At 43.7% G+C, this 13349-nt stretch overlaps 1 protein-coding gene across 3 annotated transcripts in view; it reads right to left on the bottom strand.

The window, feature by feature from the left end:
- LOC126187490 (uncharacterized) overlaps window positions 1–13349 on the bottom strand; it is a 1186162-nt gene that overhangs the window by 1063132 nt on the left and 109681 nt on the right. The gene's annotated exons all lie outside the window — the stretch shown is intronic.

Below are 13349 nucleotides of genomic sequence, written 5' to 3'. Positions count from 1 at the left end.
GATAATGCACACCATTTTTAGTTCTTGATCCTAGGAGTTTCCTCATTTCTTTACGTTCTTTCACTTCTAATTCCACTTTTAGGATCCTGTGCCTCTGAGCACTATGGAACTTAACTTCTGAGGTCATCAGTCCCATAGAACTTAGAACTACTTAAACCTGCCTAACCTAAGGAGATCACATACAACCATGCCCGAGGCAGGATTCGAACCTGCGACCGTAGCGGTTCCAGACTGTAGCGCCTAGAACCGCTCGGCCACCCCGGCCCGCTAGGGTTATGTGTTGAAGATTTAGTGTCTCAGGTGCGTAAAGAGCTTCGCGTTTAATTACTGTTGTGTAGTATCGTATTTTGCAGTTCCACGAGAGACCTTTGCTAACTCAAACGCCGTCTCCATTTTCTGGACTCTTGACCTGACAGATTTCTTTTCATTACAATTTTCTGCAATCCATTCACCTAAATATTTAAATTCTTTTACTCGAGAGGTGTAGGTATTACCCATTTTATGATCAGAAAGTGCATCTTTGATGTCTGAGCCGCGGCAAAAATTTCTGTTTTGAAGAGCGCGCTGCAGCGCGTAGTGTGAAGCAGGCGCCCTCCGTTTCTGGCGGTGGCACCGCTGTGGCAATCGCAGCTTTGGTGTCTCCCTCTGGTGGGAAAGGTTGCCTGTTCACGTGCATTTAAGGGGCGCTATGAGCTAGTCAGTCAGTCAGTTAGTTAGTCTAGGGAGAGAGTCTGGGTCTGTCTCTCGTCCGAATTTGTGAGGCAGTTAGTATGTCTGTCGTCCGGAGTGCTAGTATGTCTTTCGTTCGGATCAATCTTTAAAGCCGGATAAATGAGAGTCCTTCCACTCCGCCAGTAAGAGAACTGAGCGATGGTCGCCCGGTCGAGGTTAGGTTCCTGCAGCTGAGTCTGCGCCCCAGGCCGCCAGTCTGCTCGAGTTGCTCATTGTCATAGGTTGGTCGGTCGCGCACTGAGACACAAGATGACTTGTCCGCCTTGAGCGTCGGCGCATGTGAGATCGCCACGTGAGTCCAGTTGGCCGCGCAGTATAGCGAGGGGTAGTGGCTTCGTGGTCGACACGAGAGCAACAGGAGTCAACCCACGACATCAGTCTGGCCGGTGCGAGCTGCGACGCTGTGGTGTAACTGGTTCTCCGGGCGCTTCTGGGCCCCTTCAGTTACCATCTTGTGGAGCTTGGCTCGGTCCTTTCTGGTGCAGGGATGTCGTTTTGCCAGTGGGCGTGTTTCCTCTGCATGGTTTGGTCCGAGCCAGTATTTCCGCCGTCGTGTGTCTGGAAGTGAGTGGGAGACGCACCAGCAGTGCAGTCGCGACGGAGCAGCAGTCGCGGACGGAGCAGCAGGCAGTTTTTATTTTTCAGTGACTGAATTATGTCTTTAATCTCCTGTAAACTTGCTGGCTTTGAGTCTGGGTTTCGTGTAGTGTATGACGGAACTCAATTTTTTCAGCGGACTTTCCACAATTAAGTAATTTAGAAAAGTATTTTGCAAGAATTCCACAGTTTTTGGTGTTGGTATGGGCAATTTCCCCATGTTCATTTTTGAATTGGAGTGATGGAGGAGAGTACGTTGTTAATTTTTGTTTGAATACTTTGTAGAAATTTCGGGAATTGTTTTTCTTGAAATCATCTTCTATGTCTTGCAATTTTTTATCTTCGTGTTGTTTACGAACTGTTCGTATTACTTTTGTGACTGTTTTTCTAGTATCTTTGAGATATCCAGGGTCTTTTTATTTTTGTTGCACAACCAATTTTGCCACGCCTGTTGTCTGAGATTTATCAGTTGGTCACACTCATCTGTCCACCATGAGTGTTTACTTGATCTTATTTGCGGTGCTACAGTTTCAGCTGCTTGCAGTTGTTGCCAATTTTGATTTTAAATTTTGTGTTTCTTTTGTAAATTGTTCATTACCATTTATCTCCTGTACATCATATTTACGGTGTGGAGATTCTTAGTGAATTTTCTTTTTTATCGAATGACATCTAGGGAGTATTTTGTTGGATAATGGTCGGAATCTAGGTCTAGTCCGATAAGGACTTTTAAGTTTCATGATTTCTACTGTATTTACGCGGGAGATCATTATATGATACAAATGATTTCACCTTGTAATAGAATAGGTGAGATCCAAGTTTTGGTTTTCGAGGCTCTTTTCTTGAAAAATGTTGATTTGAAAAATAGGTCGTAGTTTTTGCAGATTTCAATGAGTCGCATGCCATTCCGGTTGGTCTGTGTATGTCCTGACCATTTACCTACCCAATATCTATATTTCTTTTCTTTACCAATTTGTGCATTGAAATCGCCCATAAGGATTTTGACAAGGTTATTTGGGATTTTTTGGAGAATATTATCTAATTGGTTCCAGAGCTCTTCTATTTCTTAAAATTTGTTTTTGTTAGTGATGGTAGTTGGTGCATGTCCGTTGATTAGTGTGTATATCTTATTAGCTGATTTTTATCGTCATCCTGGAGAGCCGACCCGAGTAAGATTTGAAAGTCGTGACTGAATCAAGTATTGATGTATCTACTATAAATCCAATTCCAAATTGTGGACAATTTGACATGGCTCGTTTTACAGGTTTCCCTTTGTATATCCTGCACCCTTCTGAATCAAAAGGATTTTCATCTGTATATTGTGATTCCTGAAATGCGATAATTTTGATTTTACGTTCTCTGAATTTGTCCAGGATGTTTTTTAGTTTCCCATTTTTAAGAGAATTTACATTAAATGTCACTAGCCAAATTTTGATTTTGTTATTACGGGGTTTTGAGACACTCCGATTTACCTCCATGCACACTTCTGTGTTCTCCCCAGAATCCGAATAGACCACTTGCGGTTTTTCAACCATGGGATTTGACCCACTGGGGAAATTTGTCTTTGAAGGTACTGTATCCATGTTGATTTATTTTGACTGGGTTTGTTACTGAAGTTGAGAGTTCCACTTCTGAGTTTTATGTATCAGCCGCCACTAACACGTGAAACCGCCACTAACCTGTGGAACCGTCGTGCCCTTAGTCCAAATTACCTTGGACGATAGCTTTTATAGTATCCCAAAAAAGCAAGGTTGCTTCTTCCACCTGTTACGCCGTACCGATTATCTTCATCTCCGTCTTTACTGCCGTTGAGGTCTTCACCGTATCCCTGCCAAGGGGCCCTCACGAGGTAATATCACGCAGGCCAGGTGAACCAAGGGTTGTTTGAGATGTTATTCCTCTAAAAGTTTGAAGTTGGAATTTTGATTCACCCTGTATATAAAGGCCTCATATGTGTGTACACAGTTCCAACACTATATTTGAGACGTAATGTCTCACTAGAACAGCTGTGAAGGCCGTAATCCAGACAAGCTTACAAAAGTATGGGACGAGTTTGACAGTCACCTTTATGTGTGACGTGCGTCCGATGGAGAGTACACTGAACATTTGTGAAACGCCAATTTCCTAACCGTGATTTTACGCACTTCAAGGTTGTATCTGCGTGCATGTGAAAGACGTACCCTATTAAACCAGATGATTCTTTAGAAAACAACATTGCATTAAATTTATGCCTAGTTTATACATTCATTCACGTGAATTCTTTTGAAACATCTTGTTTTTATGCCAAAAGCCAAATTCTGCACCAAGCTGAAAAAAGAAAGTTTTTATATTCCAGTTGGTTCTCTGTGAATAGGCAAGTAATATCAAGAAGTTCATCAGATTATTATTTTTGCTATTGATACTGAATATTTAAAACCCAACAATTTAAATCTACATCGTTCAATCTATGTTTCTATAAGAGCGACTACATTTATTATCTGTTTGCTGCTATAATATTTTTAATGATGAAGCCTATTGCACATATAAAGACGTCGTTTGCCCAAGTGTACGATTCTCAAAGTAACACGAGAAGGGTTGAGCGAGTCTTTTCAACTGCCGTAACTGTATTTGCCAACCGCCCACTGCATGGCCATTAACCAACAGTAATATGCAGTGCACCGCTTGCATGATCCGAAATCTGTGCTAGCGCAGCCGATCAAAGGCTATGGTGTCTTAACCTCATTACATGATGAAACAATCCAAATTATGTCTGATGTTATTAACTCCAAACTGCCGAAATCAACTTCTGTTGTCTGAAATCTGCTCAAACAACATTCCATCGTTATAAAGGATTATAAATGTGTACATTAGGAGACATTTTATTTAGGAATCGGTCATTTTAATTTACTTAAAAGTACGTATACTACATTTTTATCTGTTCTAAGACCATTTATCTATTTTTTCAGACATACCGATAACCGTGGCTGGTAATTTAAGCAGCGACCAACAATACTGGAAAACAGACAAGGTTGAACAGGTTCGACAGAAATGGACCGGAGAATTCAATGCATCACCACCAAGCAGGCTATCAGTGTACAAGTTGCGCGTCAAATCTGATTGAACTACGTCTATCTGTAATGCGCCAAGGAGTGTCCCACGAGTGAGAGTTACTGCCCATGAAAATGAAAGACAGTTGTGCAGGCACTTGTCCAAAGCCGAAAGAAATCCTAAAGGAGAGCCTGTTTTCGGCTGGAAATTTCCCGTAGACAATTGGGTGGCTAATGCAACTTTTAGGTTTGTAAGTGTATCGGCCAAGATTATTTCATAGATTACTAGATGATGATCCACAACGCCGTTTAGAACACTTGCTCCAAGAAAGTAAACAACTCCTACGGTTGTTGGGCGTAACAGTAAAATTAGTGTCTATAGCTGGCGGCTTCTAAATTTTTTACATCGACGTGTATTACCGAAGTCGCGTGACAGACTACTCGCGTTAAACACCTGAACAGCTACAAAAGCTGTCGTGGATGTCAGTAAAACAGATTGTTGACAAAATAAAGTTGTAACGAAAATGATAATTATAAACTCTTTGTGTATTTTTCGCCGTTAGTGGTTAAAGAAATTTTGAAAATGACGTCTCACTCATTGATTTTGATTAAGTGATACTGGAGATACGGAGTACCGACAAAAATACGGTTCTGAAATAATAAATGTGGTGGTGGTGGTGATTATGACTGTGTATTCCATTTTAACTTTGTTAGTTCCCACTGCCGTAAATAAGGGAGTCTTTTAGTCTTGGAAATCACAAACAACAAAACAGCTTCAAAACTGTATTCATGTACAAATTATTGGGCGAACGTAATTCTTCTCCCGTAACAGAACCTGTCGTTCTGCATAAAGGTATATTTGAAGTATACCGATCAATACACCAGTTGAGTTTCCAGGAGTCATATAACACTAATTCATTCTCAAAACACCAAAAATACTTTTGTGCTCAACATCTGTCTTCATTGTTATGTCGAAGCGATGACAATATTCGCCAGTGCTAACCAACAGGGCCAACTTTTGAGCATTGTGTGAATATTACGAAAGCAGTGGTGTATATAAATGTGTGTGTAACGGCTCTGAAAACGGAATAAATTAGAAATATGCTTCCGGTGCGTAAGATAAAGAGCACCAGTCTCTCACAGCGGGACGGCAGCGGTAGTGTCCGATAAAAAACCGGCAACAGCCAACTGCGCTCGAATTTCAAAAACATGTGACGTCACACCCCGGCACGGCTGTACCCCGCTACGGAACTTCAGTCAGCAGCGGGCTACTGTATACTGTGGTTCAAAGCCACGACACACTGTGAAGTTGCTCTCTGCAGACGAGGGTTAAACGTTGCGTTTACAAAGGAAATCAACTCGACTACGACATAAGTCCGGAAAATAAAAATAACTGTGACATTTCCAACAGCGGATACTTAAATTTTACTATTAAAGAGATAGGAACATCAAGTATTCTTCCGCTGTCAAATTCGAGACTCGCTAATCTGCTCTTTGCGACCTGACTTTTCAATAACACTAATATGCCTCTTTCAGAGTTTTACATTAATATTATAACTTTTGTTAATATAGAAAATGCAAAGCTGCACTGTGGTTCACAGGTCACATTAAGTTGCAGGACCTCTGTGACTGTCTGCGTGAAGTTGAAAAATCGGATGAAGACGAGGGCATACCTCCTCCAATTGCACAATCCCTAGTTAAGCAATGCGGTATCCAGATCAACCTTCGGGTCGACGCCAGCTCTCCTATTATAATTAGTATTACAAAGTAGTTAGATTTTAAATTACTGATTCTGTGGATTAGCATGCTAATAGAGAAGCTTGTGCAGTCTGATGTCTGGTCTGGAGCGTCTGTGTCCAAGTCTCGAGAGTCTCTGCAGCGTTGTCTTCCAGTTGCTCCGAATATCTTTCACCCCTTCCGGGTGGCTTCAATTTTTCTTCAACTGCCTACTCGCTGTTGTAGTGGGATTGCTGTCGTGTCACTTAAGACATCGTAGATGAACGAAACTTTACGCAGCTCTTCCTCTTAACATAAAAAAGGGTAAGGCTGGATGGAACACTAAAAGTGCGTGTTCCTGGGCATGGCTCTATTATAGGTGGTTGTCGTCTGTCTGAGTTTCGAACCGACTCATCCAGCTAGTCTAAGAGCCTATGGGTTAATGTCGACTCCGGCCCACGGTTAAAATTCGTGTTTTTCGGACTAGCAAGCATTACCGGACCCAACAGCGAACACTAAACCCTTGATCCACAGTCTGCTACCTTACCACTGAGCCATCAATTCACAAGTGTTACAAAAGAAATGTTGTTGACTTTTTAGTGATGTTTCCCAAAAGTTATGAGAAGACTGAATGAATTAATCAAATTATTTCGCACGACAACCCCAAATTTTAACGAGCTTTGTCACATATGCATGACCATTTATACGAACTAGTTCACTTATGTAAATCTCACTGAACAGCTTTTATACCTGATAGTACATCAACTCTTAGCGCAATTTGACAATTGACTGAAAGAATAATTATGAAATTTTGGCCACCCGTACAATAATTAGCAAATTCAATTGAAATTTTAAGTTACATAGCCAACGTCATCGCACAAAAAATCGTGATGAAAACTACTCAGACTATGAACAAGAAATGGAATTTTAGTTTTCTCTAAAACGCAGCACTCCCACAACTGTACTTTTAAAAAGAATCTGGCCGACCGATGAAACGGTGTTTTCTTTGTGCTAATGAACAGATCCAAAAATTGGCATTTAAGTCTTTCGTCATCAGGGTGTAGAGGCATAGTACATCCATTCTACGGACCGATCCCGCGCGATTCAACATCACCATTCGTAAAGAAGACGGTGGAGAAAAACAAGATCAGCTACATGAGAAACGGATTTAACCTCCAGCTGAATCTTGTGAAAGGAATGTCGATTTAATAATCTGCAAAAGCAGTTGCCCTGTTCGGAAAGACTTGTTTACTTCTTCAGTACCTGTGTCTCTGCGCGGTGAGCGACTGCCTGTCTTGGTAAATGAAACAAAACGTGTGCAGCATCACCGCCAGTGTAAATACAGTCCATTCCACTTTTTGCCTAAAACAATTAAAAGCTGTGTGTACTGCAACAGTGATAACGACTGGATACTCAACATTAATATGAAAAACGTTAAGAACGGAAGTTAAAGAAGTAAAATTATACATGAAGTAAAGCTGCCTTGAACGTGACCTCGACTGTGCAAACTCGTTAATTACCTACAGGAAAAGCAAATGGTTCAAAAATGGTTCAAATGGCTCTGAGCACTATGGGACTTAACATCTGAGGTCATCAGTCCCCTATAACTTAGAACTACTTAAACCTAACTAACCTAGGGACAACACACACATCCATGCCCGAGGCAGGATTCGAACCTGCGACCGTAGCGGTCGCGCGGTTCCAGACTGTATCGCCTAGAACCGTTCGGCCACCCCGGCCGGCAACGGTCAGGGAACAGGCTCTTCTACTTGCTGGGTAGCGTCGTCTGCTCTGTGACACACCGACTGAAAAGCATGGAAAGAATGTGACCACCATGAAGTCAAAGAAATGGTTGCCAGAGAACAAAATAATGTTGAAATATATTTTGTAAAAATTGTTATTGTCCTGATGGGCTCCGATAGCCATACATTCTCCTGTCCGACTGGAATGCATGAAGAATTGGTCGATCCGTCATCATCTAGAATTGTATACTACAGGCAATACATAGAGTTCAAACTGTATTGGTTTGTTATTCCAGAATATACACCGAGCAACAGAAATCGCTTTCAGCACCTTCCCATGCAAAAAGGAGACGTCCACTGAGAAGAGCTGATCCGCGGCTGAAGGGGCATTGACTAGCAGGACCCTTTCAGCACAAGAAATACGGCGACCGATAAAGATATTGACAGTACTTAGAAGAATTGACCTACAAAAATGCTACGGATAGAATGATGAAGCCGGCCGAGGTGGCCAAGCGGTTTTAGGCGCTACAGTCTGGAACCGCGCAACTGCTACGGTCGCAGGTTCGAATCCTGCCTAGGGTATGGATGTGTGTGATGTTCTTAGGTTAGTTGGGTTTAAGTAGTTCTAAGTTCTAGGGGACTGAAGACCTCAGATGTTGAGTCCCATAGTGCTCAGAGCCATTTGAACCTTAGAATAATGAATTGTTTTACCTATCAACACAATACGAACAGTAGGGAGAAACATTTCACCCCCAGATTACAGATTAAAACTGTGCAAAATAATGTTACTGGTGCTATCATCCTCACAGATTCAACAGCTGCAGAGATCTCTCTCATACGCAGTATACCAATGATCCCAACCGATTTATTTGTCCATTTTAAACATTCAATTCCCAGTCAAGGTTACGCTTGCAGTAATAATAATGAAGGCTGAAGGTCGGGCATTCAAATATTGTATATTTGATTTAAAATGAAAGTGTTTTTACCACGGTCAATTGTATGTGACTCTTCTCTAAATCTTACCAAACGTTATTTGAAAAACTAAAACTATGCTCTATACTACTACGAAATAGCTGTTTATACTTTTAAACAATTCTATATACAACAAAATATATTAGCGTAGTTGATGTGCTGTGAAAGTCTGCTGTTTTGTTTTCTTCCTTGCAGCAGGTTTTTACCACGATAGAAGGGGATTTGAACAATTAGACAAATTTTTCATTTGGTCCCTCTAATCAAAAAACGAATATTTCGGATTCTGAAGATATGTAATTTTACTGTGTACAAAAAATTTAAAAAACTTTACCAAAAAAAAGAAATTAAAGGAGCTTTTTTCATTCATATTCTAATGATTCGTCATAAATGCGAGTTCCACACCTTCAAAGCGTAAGGAGTCACAATGAGGAGCAGAAAATTTCGTCCTGACAATTCCCAGAGATACACCAGTTCAGGACATATATCCAGTTCCCGTATATATTTAGCAACTGCAATGCATTGTCTGCCTTGCAAGTAGCATTATAAAACTTCACATTTTATAAACGAGTGTATGGGTTACACAATCATGTCTTCGACGGACCCTGTTTAAAAGTACGTCAAATGATATAGTCAGAATACTAAGGGCCAATATACACGTCGGTCTTACGGAAACATCCTGTGCGTCGACAGGAAACTTAGCAGCAATAACACTTTGCTCCTGGCAGTTGCACGCAGCAGCTACTGCAGTACGCAAGAGAGACGCTCGCTGTTCGCCTGAAGAAGAAGAAGAAGAAGAAGAAGAGAAATGCGAGTGCCGGAGTCGCCAAAGTGCTGCGTACGACGACGCCACTCCCACCGCTCTGTCCCTAAACGGAAACCGATGAGGCGCATTAGGCGGCCACTTTCTGCATCGCTGAACACCCGTCGCCTTGCGATAGGGCCTCGCATAAACTGTTAGAAATTTTACAGTTGGATCGCACGTATACTCAATACAAATAAAAATCTCTCTCTACACTTAGCACCATTTTTTAACGGTAGTGGTAATAGCGCTAGAAACAATATTGCGCAATTGCTTTGCTTTTCTGCTGTAGGGCGATACTTGACAAAGGCCCAGGATGGTCCACAACGGAATTGGATATCCTGTTATTGAAGTGTCCGAGGGAATACACCAATCACGAGCGTCTGAGACGGCGAACTGTGCAGTGGTTAGTAAATTGCGAGAGTCGAGCCACCATATCAACCAGGAATGAATCATACGTTCCGTAACCTTGCAAACACAGCTGGTGAGAGAAATAGGAGGTAACTAGAATCAAATGTTTGTCCTTACCAGGCTTAGGTATGGGTATGGCAGTGGCTTCACGTCAGCGTCTGGGTAACGTGTCCTCTCTGTCGAAATGCGATTGTAGGTATGAAGGAGAAAATGCTTGCCTGCAAGAAAAAGGTGCAACATCTGATTGTGAACATCGTCTGACCCTGTGGCATAGGATCGGGATGAAGTGAGAGTATGATCTAGCTCCCTCATAGTAAAAGCGGCATTGTAGTACTCACTATTCTGAGAAGAGAAGGGTATCGCCCGAGCCTCCTCCACTCGTTTACGATGGAGAAAGGCAGGAGCTCGAAATCGCCTCAAAATGGCGGCCCAAGCTGTTCGAGATATCGATAGGGTCCACTATGACATCGTCTGCTACTGTCAGGCCGGAAATTGAGAAATGGATATTGGTCCCAGAGAGCCGTCGGAGGTTGGCCCACAAGACAGAGGAAGGGGTGTAACTGTTAAAAGAAGTAGTGAATGAAATACAGTTAGCTTTTTGCTATGTCGAAGAACGCGACGACACTGTGCGCCACTTGTTTATAATTAACGCAGTCTGCCATTGTAGGATGACATTTAAAAACGCGGAGAGCACAGAGGGACAGGCACACGGAGCGGTAAAGAGGAAGTGCGAGGAACGGAACGTTCTGCGGCAGTAAGGATAACGATTGCAAAATATTCTACCTGGTCATCACAACTGGGGAAATGTTATTCGTCGAAGGCTGCCTCCAGTCAGGCCTAGAAAGCTGATATTTGGGTGTGCACGTAGGTGGGGCAGGAATCGGCAAACGGATAGCACATGGGAAATGGTCGCTCGAGAACATGTCAGAGAGAACGGACCACTCGAGACGATGGGCAAGCTGGGCGGTGCAGAAGGATAGGTCCAAATGGCAATAGGTGTGCATGGAGTCTGAAAGGAACGTGGGTGCTCCCCGTGCTCCCATGTTAAGGCAGATGAGGTTAAGTTGGGAGAACCCCAAAGAGGATGGTGCGCACTGAAGTCACCGAGGAGCAGAAAAGGGTGAGGGAACTGCCCAATAAGCTGGAGAAAGTCTGCCCTGGTGACACTGAATGACAGGGTAATGTAAATGGTACAAAGGGAGAAGGTCAAACGAAAAAAGAAAATGTGGACTGCAACAGCTTGAAGCCAGGTAGTCAGGGAGATGGGCTGACTATGAAAGTCCTCCCGGATGAGCATCAGACTCTGCCATGAGGCAGAATGCCGTCCTCGAGAGGAAGATCAAAGTGGACCAGGAAGAAAAGCGAGAGCTCAAAGCAGTCGTGAGGACGCAATTTTGTTTCCTGGAGGCAGAGAACAAGCAGAAGCTGCGATTCTAAGAGCAGCTGTAAGTCCTCTTTGTTGCATCGAAGGCCACGAACGTTCCATTGGAGGAGAATCATGAGAAGGAAAGGGGAGGGGGGAGAAATGAAGGGGTGTCACCTCGGTGGCTGACGAGTACCAGCCTCCGAGGACTCTGTCAGTCTTCGGAGTCCAGGGCAGAAAAATGGTTGGCAGTAAGCACTGGCGACACAGAGGTAGGCCGGGCTATAGTATTGGGTGGCGATACCGTCGAAGAGGATCTCCAAGTCGGAAAAGGATAAAACCGTTTGCCTCTGTTTGACTTCTTGGAGCCTTTCCGGTTGGCAGTGGAAGACTCAGATGTTCGTTGGCTGGAGGAACGTAGGAAGTCATCGTGGGAGTGCTCCATCTGTCCTTTCTGCCATGCTGGTTGTGTAGCAGGTGACTTCGTCACGTGAGGCGGAAGTCTGGTGGATGGGAATTTACAACATTCATGGAGCGAGATGTAGCAAGAATAGCTCTGTGTCAGATGGTACAATGCGACTGGGACAGTCCCTCTCGAGATACAAGGGACAATCTCGAGAAGAGGCGGCTTAGTCACCATATGCTGTTGATGCAGTTGGGAGGAGGAGGGGGAGGCAGACAATCGCCCTCGTGTGCATCCCTATCACAGGTTACACATTTGGCCGTGTGTTGACAGTACAGTCGAGTGTGGTTGAAGTGACGACATTCGTAGCAGCGCATAGGATTCAGAATGTATGGTCGGACTGCTTTCATCTTTGACAGAAGCAGCACTCTATCAAAAGTGAGAGAAAGAGTGCCAGTGGACCCTAAGGATGCATCTACCTTTTTCATCACCTGATGGACTGCAATGACACCTTGATCAGAGAGATACGTTTGAATTCCTGCCTTGGTCAGACCATCGAGCAGCCTAGTATAAACGACAACACGGAAAGACTTCAGCGTTCTATGGTGGAGGAGAAGAGAAGCGGCAAGCAGTTTTTATGCTTGAGAATCAAAGTAATCTCCAAAAGCAAAGTGTTGTTGTTATCAGTCCTGAGACTGGTTTGATGCAGCTCTCCACGCTACTCTATCCTGTGCAAGCTTCTTCATCTCACAGTACCTACTGCAACCTACATCCTTCTGAATCTGCTTAGTGTATTCATCTCTTGGTCTCCCTCTACGATTTTTACCCTCCACGCTGCCCCCCCCCCCCCCCAATACTAAATTTGTGATCCCTTGATGCCTCAGAACATGTACTACCAACCGATCCCTTCTTCTGGTCAAGTTGTGCCACAAACTCCTCTTCTCCCCAATCATATTCAGTACCTCCTCATTAGTTACGTGATCTACCCATCTAATCTTCAGCATTCTTCTGTAGCACCACATTTCGGAAGCTTCTATTCTCTTCTTGTCCAAACTAGCAAAGTGCCATTGCGTAAACGAGAGCAGGATCACATGGCCAGCAATTGCATCAATACCTTTCTGAATAATAAACCGATTTACCGTAGCAAAGGACTGACCGTCTTCAGCGAGGAACCATGGTGCAGTCGGGAGGGTTTTTGAATCGTGATCTTCATCCCGTTTACGTCTGGTAGACGGTGACTGTGAAGAAGATGACAGGCTCATTGCTAGAAAATCCCCCATGATTGCCATCGTCTCCGATGGCGTGGTCCTTCCAACTGGGGCCCCCCTCAAAAGAGGGGGGGGGGGGGGGGCGCATCCGCCTTAGGTGATTGTTCACACCTCAGGTCACACCTCCCGAACATCTGACACAGGGACCAATCGGCAATTTGGGGAGGTAACAGCTCAGGCAATCACCCCTCCCTGGGCCTGGCGTCTACCAGGAGGACGTGCGAACTCTACCTGTCGACGGGAGGGGAAAAGAATAGCAAGAGGATAGAAAAGCAGCACGGAGAGGAAAAGATGCTGCAGAGTAATCAAGTACATGTTCTCTG

This window comes from Schistocerca cancellata, chromosome 5 (genome assembly GCF_023864275.1).
Source record: "Schistocerca cancellata isolate TAMUIC-IGC-003103 chromosome 5, iqSchCanc2.1, whole genome shotgun sequence".
Taxonomy (NCBI): Eukaryota; Metazoa; Arthropoda; class Insecta; order Orthoptera; family Acrididae; genus Schistocerca; species Schistocerca cancellata.
The sequence above is the reverse complement of the archived record's forward strand: the minus strand, read 5'-3'. Positions and strand labels throughout refer to the sequence as shown.